Consider the following 11,124-nt stretch of genomic DNA (forward strand, 5'->3'; position numbering starts at 1 on the left):
CCCCCTTGAACTGAGCTCCAAAGGACTTTTTTGTTTCCTGTTTCTTTTACTATTCACACCAACTGTAGGCAATGTTAAAGTCTCATTTTGTGGGAAGCAGAAAACTTAGTTTTTAAGGTACACATAAATAATTTCCTTTACTTTCTCTGAGCTGCGTGAATGGACCTTGTGATCAAGAAAGGAAACTCTTTCAGTATTCACAACAGTACAGGACACATTATTACACCATTTCATTAATTCTTAGAGGGCACAGTAATCTATTTTGATTTATTTCAAAAAGGAAATTAAATCAAAATATGGTTGAACTCACATCCACTATTAACATTATCATCTTTTCTTCTCACTTCACTACAATGTTCACTTCTAATGTTTTGGGAAAAAAAAACACCAGAGCACAATAAAAACAGGGCTCCTAACAATTCTGAATGCAACATCTATACAAAGTGAATTTGCAAAGCACATCAGAGGCAAAGAACCGCCACAGTTTCTGCTCTAATTAACAACTCATAACTTGGATTAGCAATGGATTTCCATTGCTGTGCTCATAGTAGGTGGCAAATGTGCAGCGGAAGGGAAGTAACTATCTCCACAAAACATGTTACTTCTGAACAAGACAGACACCTTCCTCTGTTAGGCCTGAAGACTTGCATTCATTTTCAAATCATTCATGTAAGACAGAAGAGGAGAAAACAAAAATCCCTAAAGCAAATTGCCTTGCGAGGGAAATTCCAGCACTTAATGGGGCTGAGATAGGACTCCTTCCAAAAGTGGCTCCCACAATTACAGGCAATCACTCAGGACAGGCTACAAGTCATGGATGCAGACCACTCACCAGAAAGCTTTTCCCAACTCTAACTAACCTGAAATCAAAATCCATGACTGCCAACTCACACAAAGAAGCAGGAGAAACCACACCAATGTTCTAGGTCTTTATGCTACAGCGAATGGGTTAAATACAATTCCCAGATGATTTTAGGAAGAGCACCACCCTACAAAGGCAAGAGGGAAAATTCCCTAGCAGATCGACCTGGGGGAAAAATAAACTCTCGTACTTGGACTTTGGCTCTTGTTTGAATCCCCTGCTTACCAGCAGGGGACACCTCCCAGTTTATAAAGACAGGTGAGAAATTGTGGGCCAGAAACATGAACTAGGTGATAATCAGTCCTGCAAAAGCAAGAGGTATAACATTCCTCCACTTCAATGCAAATTAAATCCACTAGAATAACAGAACTGATAAAGACAGCTAAGATTAATGATATACAGGTGGTTTTTTCCCCATTGCCATCATACAGACTGGTACACGGATTTACTGCCAGAAGGTGGATTTTTTTCCAAGCTGCTGTAATTTTTCTTTCCAAATCCATAACTGTGATACAGAATTCATAATGTCAACAAAAACACCGAACTCAAATTTTAGTTTATTTATATATTTAATGGTCTGAATATGATTTGCATTATTTATCGGTGGGTTCTTCACTCTTATATAACTAACCTATCCAAATTCAGGCTGATAACATAAAAAGTTGTGATACAGAGTAGTAATATTTTCAAACAATCATTAAATCAACCTCACTGTGGGATATATGATTATTCCATAAAAGCAATAGGATAGCTCCACTGAAAAGAGAGGTCTTGCTTTAAATTGTATAAAAATATAGAGAAATTACTATAAGAAACAAATGAGCCCTTTATAAACATCTATTCATTTACATCAGGTTTTCCATGACCCTTCCCATGAAACTTTATGCATGTCTATTTTCTTTCTCTGAACTTTCGAAAGATGAAAGAAAGCAGAAAGAATATCCTGATAAAATAAATGTGTTCCCTAGTACCTAATTGTTTATTAATTGTTACTATTTGTTTCCGTTTCATATCCAGCATACAAAAGTTCCAGAAATTTTAACATAAATTTTGTCTAAAAGGTCCAACCCGCAGACTTCAGGAACCCCCTAAGTTATGTTCATCTTCATTACACATTTTGGAATAATTTTCACTAGTTAGAACTTATAAGAGATTTGCTTTTCAGAAAAAATCAACGTGATTTTTTTTCCATGCTTTGACCTCAAACGCTGCTATACAATTCCAAAAGCATATCCTAAGAGATTCTACCAGAACAACACCAGGAGAAACTTTTTCAAACTAATTTGTCCCAAAGAAAACTGCTTTTAGTTAGTGTAAAATCACCTGCTTTTCATTATTTCCTCCTTATGCTACTCTGTATGCCTATGACTGTAAAGACTCAGCAGATCTCCATGGAACTTTAAAATCATGAAGCAGGAAAGAAACTCCTGCTGCTTTGTACAACTTAGTCTTTGACGCCTTTATAAATGTGCACTAAAACGCAAACTGCAGTGATTTCACAGCTGGCCTCTCCTTCCCCCATCTCAAATTCTTCACACCTAAAAGTTGCTCTTTCATGTTGCTGCCCTGCTTGGCTGGCAAACCAAGGAACCTGCTGCCTCTCCCAGACAAATGAGCAGCAGGCTTCAGTTCCCAGCTGGCACAATGGCTCTTTCGGTCTTAAAGTACATGCTAAAGTATTCTACAGGATAACATTTATATTTCGATTTTTTTTTTTTATTTTATTTTCCTAAAAATCACAACTAGTGGCTTTTACTTGCTTTTCAAAAGGGTAGGATTTACGATGTTGATTGCTTCTATTTCACCCAGGTCTTCTGACTATGTTGTCTGATAACAGAACATATAGTGAGCACTGAAAGGTCACTCTTGCAAGGCCTTACCCCTACAACATGCTTAACATACATGCCTGTTTACACTCAGAGGAATAAGTCATTTAGCTAAAACGATTTTTTCTTACAAATTTTCACATATTTTTAATATATTCAATTATAGAACAGGATCATTTTCTGAAATACTGTTTGGTACCATGAAGAGAAGGGAAAAAAGAACAGGATTTATTTCTCTCTAATGAGAAAACAATGCCTGTGTTTAACATATTACAGTTGGCTTAAAAATGGCTCCATTTCAAATGGGAAGTAGCAGCTTCAGTTCTCCATAGTGTGATATTTATCACTGTGTAATAAAAAGTTCTGTGCCTTACAAATTCTATAATAGGTAGGTCAACCACTTAATATCATGTCACTCCTATAATCATACACAGCACTTGAGCTTTACATAGACCTCAGACATTGTCACTTCAAAGGAGATCAGAACAAAAGCAGTAAGAGAAAATGTTCCCTTTCTTTAATGCAAATGGGCTTCTTTTTATTTACAGACGTGTTTTTAAAAGCCTTCATATCACGTTACAAAAGTTGCATTATGGCTACCTAATTCAAACATCTTTACAATTGTCTTATAATTTAAAAACTAAACTCAAAGAGATTGCTCATGTGTTGAAAATGGTAACTAGTATCCCCACTAAAACAACCTACGTTAGAACATTTGAGGTAACAGACATCATTTTCATTTGGTTGTATTTTCAGGCAGTCGGCATGCCATAAGGATTTGCAGTTAGCCCACCCATTGTGGGCATTTGACAATGCAATAATCCAATTTCACTGCGTCTGCATTGAAGGAGGGGAAGGGTGAGGAGCAGGGAGAAAAAAAAGAAAAATAAAAAAGAAGAAAACTCAATCGTAAATCAGTTATCTCCAACTTTACAGTGTTTGGAGAGCAGAAGTTTCTGGCACTGCAGGAGATAGAGGTGTGCAGTAGACTTGGAGAAATATGCAGTTCTCCCATCAGTACAGACCAGAGCAGCTCTCCAGTCAAACCAGGGCTGAGCACATTCTTGACCATTCTGTAATGCAAAGGCACGAATATCAACAAAAAACATCTTGCAAAAGAATGCCTATGGACAACTTGTAGAAAAAATTTATCCGGATTTCTATCATTCACAAAAAAATACTTCAGAAAATGTGCACATTTTTAAATGGTCGCAAATATCTGGGAAAGATGTGATGGGTTTCCATGTATTTAGGTGACTGAGAACTGTTACTATTTTTGGGATATAGCTCCAGTGCAAACCATTACAGACAGAAGTGTTTGAGTCGAGCTACTCTGTCCCAAAAGAATTGAATCTGGGACTGAATATCAGTTCTTCCATCAGTGCTAGAATAAAGCAAGTATGGCCAGTTTGCCTTAGTTTAGTAAACCATTGGCCCAGTTCCCAGCCAGGCAAGGGGAGAGCCTTTCACTGCTGCTATAATCTACCAACTGCTCATATAAAACTAGAGAATGGGAGAACACCACAGAGATCAAAATTCAGACCTTTGTATGTAGTAGCTGAAGTCCCTGACTAAACCCTTAGGGAAGCCCTCCCCACCCTCCTTTTCCCCACTCCCATGCAAGCAACTATAAAAATACCTTTTACCAGCCAGGCAGAGAGACAACCAAGTCGTGAAGGGAAGAAAACTCTATGGCCATGGCATGCTTTTTGCAGCATGATGTGGTTTTCCTTTTCCCCTTCACCCTAAGCCATTCTGCAACTTCTAGGCCGTCTTTCCCTCCAGTGTGTAAAATTTCTTCCATCATTTCCTCCTGCAGCAGCTGGCAAGGTGTGACAGGGTGTTACCTTTTCCCTCTTGCTCAGTAAGGATCTCCTTTAATGCATCCTCACTTTCCATCTGTGCTGGACAGGACCACAAGCATGCTCCTATCTTCTCTTTTCTTGCAAAGTGCAGTGGTAGCCTCTGCTTTTAAGAGCAAGGAACTTGAATGAAACCTGTTTTTTTTTTTATCCCCTAGCCACCTGACAATATAGGGCAGAGAAAAGAGAGGGAACAGGACTTTTGAATACTAGCCAGAATACTGAGGTATTGTCACGAAATCATAAAAACGCCAGGTCTGAAGTAGACTTCAAGAGATCATCTAGGTCAGCAGGGTGCTTTAAGGAAGAAATCTATCTGGTGATGATACTAATGATGGACTGTTAATATTACCATTCCAGCCCTGCAACTTCTTGTCAGAGTATTTTGCAGTCATTCACTCTTTTTCCCCCACCCCCTTTAAATCACATATGGTTTGTGTCTGTTGCTTGGGAAAGAATAAGACTAAATCACATCTCACTGGCTTCAGATAACCTTTCTCCCTGTGATGTATTCTGATGGGTTTTAGAGAAACCACTGCTCAAGGAATTTCTTTTTCCCATGAGTCCCTTGTAGAGAAGAAAGGTTAAGTTAAAGAGTAGTTGTTGTCTTAAGCCCATTGAAATTGCATTTGTGACATCCAAATGGATTTTTTTCAAGCAGTGCACTGGATTAGCAGGAAAGCAGCTGCTCTCTTGCAAATGAGTGAAAATTAATAGGAGACCAAAGCAAAAGAAAGACCACTGGTTCTGCTCACCCCCTCAAACTGCTGGGATTTAGCAAGGTACCCTTTGATCACTCCCAGTCTAACTACTGCTCTGGGCTTGACTGATTGGTACATTAGTTGCCCTTCATAGAAAATTGCAACTACTGTAATACAAACTTGTAGGAAAAATCTTAAATGGAAACACAGCATCTGATAAACAAGTCACAGCGAAAGTCATCTGTGTCACACAACTTTTTCAAGTGTTTTGTACCTGAGCAACAGCATATGCACTGGCTGTTAAAACAAAACAGGCATAAAAAGGAAAAACGTGTGTCTAAGAGTGAGACATCAACACACAGAGAGCTTTATGATGCATATATTTCTTTGAAATAATACCAAAGTTCTAGGATTGATTTAAATATGCTTCTTAAACCTTACCATACTATACTAAGCGCAGTAAATTGAATATTATATAAGAATGGTATTGGTTTTACCTTCATAAGCTAATAGCAGCTCAAGATGAGAGACGTTAACTGTAAACAAGTGCATCAACTCATGTAACAATCAAGGATGATTTTTCTGCAAGTAAACAATTCTGCTAAAAGCTTTAGAACATACAGTATAACAAAGAAGTATCTTTTTGTAAAGAGAAGGCAAATAGAAAAGGTTTCCAAGACACAACTGGCAGAAAAAAACATCCCTTCATGAAGAAGTCTCATTTCCAGCCCTGGAAGCTTTTATGCTTTCCTGCTTTGGCTCCAAGATGCAATTGGGCATTTGAGCTCCACATCGCCCTGCTCCTCAGCACTCAGTTCCTTGGCAAGGGCAAAGCCCAAAGTCAATTTCTCACTTGCTGGAAAATAAGTAGAATTTCCAGACACTGTCACCTGCAGGGTCCACTTTTCTGCAAAGAGAACAGATGTCTTCAAAAATCTGATCTTAAAAGGGAGGATCAGGTGGACACAACATTTTTTTTTTGCTCAGTCTAACAGTCCAAGTTTACTTTAAAAAGATATGCATAAGCACATTTGCAACATTTGACTTTTTTTTTTTCCACTAAGAATAGTTCTTATCTAACAAAAAGGAAATATTGCTGCTACCCATTAGCTCATTAAATTTGTCATCATTCCATCTGTTTACAGATGTTTACTTATTGAAATTTCAGATAATGCAAGGTGCCAGAGTCTCATGCAATGAGAACCCAAGTGGACAAAACCCAAGCAAAACCCACAAAACCAAATGCACATGGGGAAGTTAGAAAGTGCCACTTAAACTGGCTTTAACTGGCAGCATCAACAGCTGTTTTTACGACACACATAATTCAAGGAAGATAAGCAGCATAGGGAAATGGAGATATACATTAACTACAATTATTTATTTCTATGCTTTACCTTCATGTACTGCAAGTACACTTAAATGTACTTGAGGTGACACCTACAGCCACACTGTAAATATCCCAGGTAGCCAGGCTGAAATTGGTAACCCTGAAGAGCGAAGACCAAAGGATGAAGACGCTGGAATACCACTACAAAAAGGTGGTGTTGGTGGTGTTTTTTGATTTCGAGAGGGGTGTTTGGTGGTTTTGTTTGGTGGTTTTGTTTTTGTTTTAATTTAGTACTCATAAACCTTTCTGCTGTTAGGAAAAAGAAAAGCCTATAACTATACCATAATACAATTTGCATAGACCTGAATTGTTACATGTCAAAAGTCATCACCAACTTTTACCAAAATCCAAAGGGAACTTCCCTTTGGTGGTGTTTCCACCAGCTTTGGTTCTGAAAATTTAATGAGCCTTTTATATTTGTAACGAATATACTGAAGACAAATTCACAGTTTCTTTTTATAAAAATCCAGGAAAACCTGGTGACACTAGTGGAGAAAATCTTACACATGGATGCCTTTATTAGCATTCCCTCCCACTCACAGTGCACTACACTTGACGCTGCCTTTAAAATAAGTCTGTTATACCATGCTGAGCATCTAAGGATTAACTAATAAATGCTAGCAAGCATTTATTGCTTATGTATAACAACAGTACAGTAAAAAGATTGCACACACTTTCACTGGTCAAGTATTTTTTGGTATTGTCTGCAGCTGCAAGGAAATTACAGTGACAGCACCACATGATCTTACATTAACCCAATAACCAAGCATCCATCTACACTCAAAATACCATGAGTCCACACACACATTTATTCCAAAAATCACAACATTTGTGGTTTTGGATTGCAGGACATGAATGTTAACAAATTAATGGCAGACAAAAGCTGCTAAAAGTGAGTATTCACTGCACATAAATTAAGATTGACAAATCGTTTTAACAGGAAAATACACAAATTCTAATGTACCAATTGCACTTGTGTTTTCACTTTCAATTCAACAGTTTTGTTTATTCAAGAGAAGCTGCTGTGAAACTTCCATCATTCCAGAAAATCAAGGACCTTGCAAAGGAATTCAACCCAACTTACTTTGCCGCTCTTAAAAGTGCACTCTCATGGATTCCTCTGAAATCCTTAGCTCTGATGCCTCAGGCTATCCTCTGAGGAACATTTAAGCAGGCACTGAGCACTGAAGTTCACTTCCCATTTCTCTCAATGTACCAACCCCAGCATCTACAAGACCCAGTGTCAAACTGCAAAGAGGATTTGATTTAACTGAGTATTAAAACAGAAGGAAATGCAGTCCTTTAGCCATGGTGATGCCAGAAGGACTCTGTACTCTTCTAGGTGCCAATACTCAGCCCTGAATTCACAGAAAAAGCAAACCTTGCACAAGTTTTACAGCTGGTCACATCACTCCCCATTTTCTGTTCGCATGTGTAAAACTGGTATTTTTGTTTTAAAATGCAGACCACTAAAACAAAAATTCCCATAGCTTTCCTAAATGGATCTTATGCAAAACATTAAAAGACAAGCTGTATGTTACGCAAAAGCAACAGCAGTTTCAACTAATACTATAGCTCACACCTGGTCCTACCAACATGGATAGAATATTATCACTACCACAAAGTCAGAGCAGCTTTAGCACTACAGCAGTACAGAAGTTCCAATACAAGATTGGACAGACTGCAGGTAATTCTCCCTCTTTTCTAAACGCCAGGAGCCTGGTCCTGCAGCACTTGTACACCCACACAACCAGATTTCATACCTCTAGAGTACTAATTCCACGTTAGTAAGGTCTTCCAGGAATGCAAAAGTTCATCCACAGGTTTATCAGATACAGGACCAGGCCTCCTATTTTGAGAGCAGCCAATGTGTACAGAGCTAAACCGACACAAATAGACTTAATGACAGTATTAAAAAAAAAATATTTAAGATAAACATCTGGAATTTAATAGCAGGCATTCAGAGCAACTAGAGTAGTAATCTTCTCTGTACATTTACCCTCTGTAACTCATACCAGCAATGCAGCCTGCTATCATTTGGTTTTACATTTCTCCCTCAGAATTAGCATGCCATTGCTCTGCACCAAGAGGTCCTGGGTTTTTAGGATCCAGTAAGAAAGGAACTCAGACTCTCTGAAGCATCACTTAAAATGCCATTTAGTGGAGCTAATACTATCAACAAGCAGAGGATAGTATAGACGATTTTACATCTCTTCAGATGCTGGGAATCCCGAGCTGCACAGCACCAAATGGGTCTCCAATCGATGTGCAGCATGCTGCGTGGATCCCTACCCCATTTGGGGCTTTTAAGATTTTACGGGATTTTCTTAAAACAATTCTATTCATTCTACTGTCAAGCAAAAGGGATGTTCACAGGAGAACTGGTTGTCACATTTTCAGATGAAGGCAAAGACACACGGGTGGTGTAATCACTGGTACTGAATTGGAGCTGCTTGCAGGCTCCATCATTACAGTTCACTGGCAACATTTATCCTGTGGCCAAGGCTTACATGCTGCTCAGCACAGGCCTAAAAGCAAAGCTATAAATATACAGGCTGCTAAATAAGTGCAGCATAGGCCTGCAGCCTCTCAAGTTAACTGTGATGTGGCTCTCCAACTCCTGGGGGCGCAGCTGACTCCTGGCTGGGATCACTAGAGCCATGCAGCACGCCTGCTAGCATTCCTGATGCACACTGCAACACCCTGTCACTTGGCCAAGCTGCAAAATCCTACATCCCGTTTATTTTCCTGCTTTACTGAAGAGTTCCTCACAGCACTGGGTGGGGGGGGAAGAAAAAACAAAAACAAACAAAAAAAAATCAGCACAAAACCCAGTACCTGTTACACATATTTAAACTTGCTGCACCAGCCATTAAAACTAAATTCCTAAGCATGCTAGTGTGCGTGGAACGCTCTACCATATGTCTGCAATAGTCTTTGTGCAGTTAGATTAGATTACTTCCTACCACTTTAGAAAAGGGACTTTCAAGCCACAGGACACTAAGAAAACAAATACGTACAGCGGGCAGCAGTATTACTATTTGGGATTAAATTTACAATTAAGTCATAATGCATTATAAAAGTTATGAACAAAGATGCAAAAGAAAAAACCGTATCACTGGCTTTAATTTGCTTGCTCAGTATTTTTGATATTAAATACATATTTCTGAGGAAATGAGACTTATTCAACTATACCACTTGTTTGTCCATCAGTTCTTTCACTCTTAACAACTTCTGAACTTCATCAGCTTTAATTACATCTGACAAGGCAACAAGTGATTTCAGAGAAAGCACTTTACTACACAGTGTGTGAGAACTCGTGGATGGGAGGGAATGGACTACATTGCTGTTCCCTACAGAAGGGGGCAGGTGGAAAACCTGAAGGCTGAAGTTTAAGATCATTCTTGCTCCTCTTCCACCAGCTACACCACCTTTCACCTCTTTTCTTTAAAGCATCAGAAGTGTCCTTGTTGCCCAGTCCTAGCTGGGGGGTTGTAACCACAGGGCCAGGAAAGTGGCTGTCCACCTATGCTGGAATTGCTCCTTCCATGGGAGGGATGCCAAATCCCAAAAGCTGATGATGCTGAAAAGTTTTTCCAAATCATTACCACCACCAAATGTGATTGCTAACAACAGTCTGGTTAGGTATGTTTCCAAACTTAAAACAGGAGATAATGAGATCAGCCTGATACTAGGTGCTGTGATTGCCTCCTTCATAAAATAAAATATGATTAGAATATGGTTAGCCTGCTGTAGCAAAAATCTTTCTTGTATTATAAAGCACAATAATAAAGCAGTCCACATCCTGAATCCTATGTGACCAGAAAACATTTTTATTCCATATTATTCTGAACAATACTGGACTATTTATACACCAAAAAGGGAAGAAAAAAAATCAGAAAAAATCAAACAAACAAAACCAGAAACAAACAAAAAAACGCCAACAACCCACAAAAACAAAACAGACAACCAAAAAGCCACAAAGAAGGAGCATGACTTAAAATGAGAAACAGCTTTTTCCAAATTGCACGTGAAATTTTTATGATAGAGCCCAATTCAGATGAAGTCTCATTAAAAATGGTTCATTTGAAGACAAGCTGGAATTGGCTGGCTACTGCCTAGTCATTAGGAATATTTATATGCATTTCAAACTATTTAAAGGGCAAACATTGGAAGGAAGAATTAAAAAAATATCAAAAATGCATTTCAGCCCAAAAAGCTTTCCTTTGCTTTCTATTTAGAGATATAATGAATAGTCCAGTCACATAAGCAGCAAGACCATACAACTGGAGAATGAAATAACCTGGACAATTACAAGGATTTAGTAACCATCTTTTGCAATTAAAATATAGATAAATAATTTTATCACAGCAGCTTACAACTTTTTCCATAGGTGCTGAGTTTTAGTTTTTAGCCAAGAACTCACTCGAGTTCTTGAAACAGAAGTGAAACATTTCTAAAGCTGATTTGTGATTTGATTCCTGCT

The sequence above is a fragment of the Nestor notabilis genome, unplaced genomic scaffold (genome assembly GCF_000696875.1).
Source record: "Nestor notabilis isolate BGI_N333 unplaced genomic scaffold, ASM69687v1 scaffold22709, whole genome shotgun sequence".
Taxonomy (NCBI): Eukaryota; Metazoa; Chordata; class Aves; order Psittaciformes; family Psittacidae; genus Nestor; species Nestor notabilis.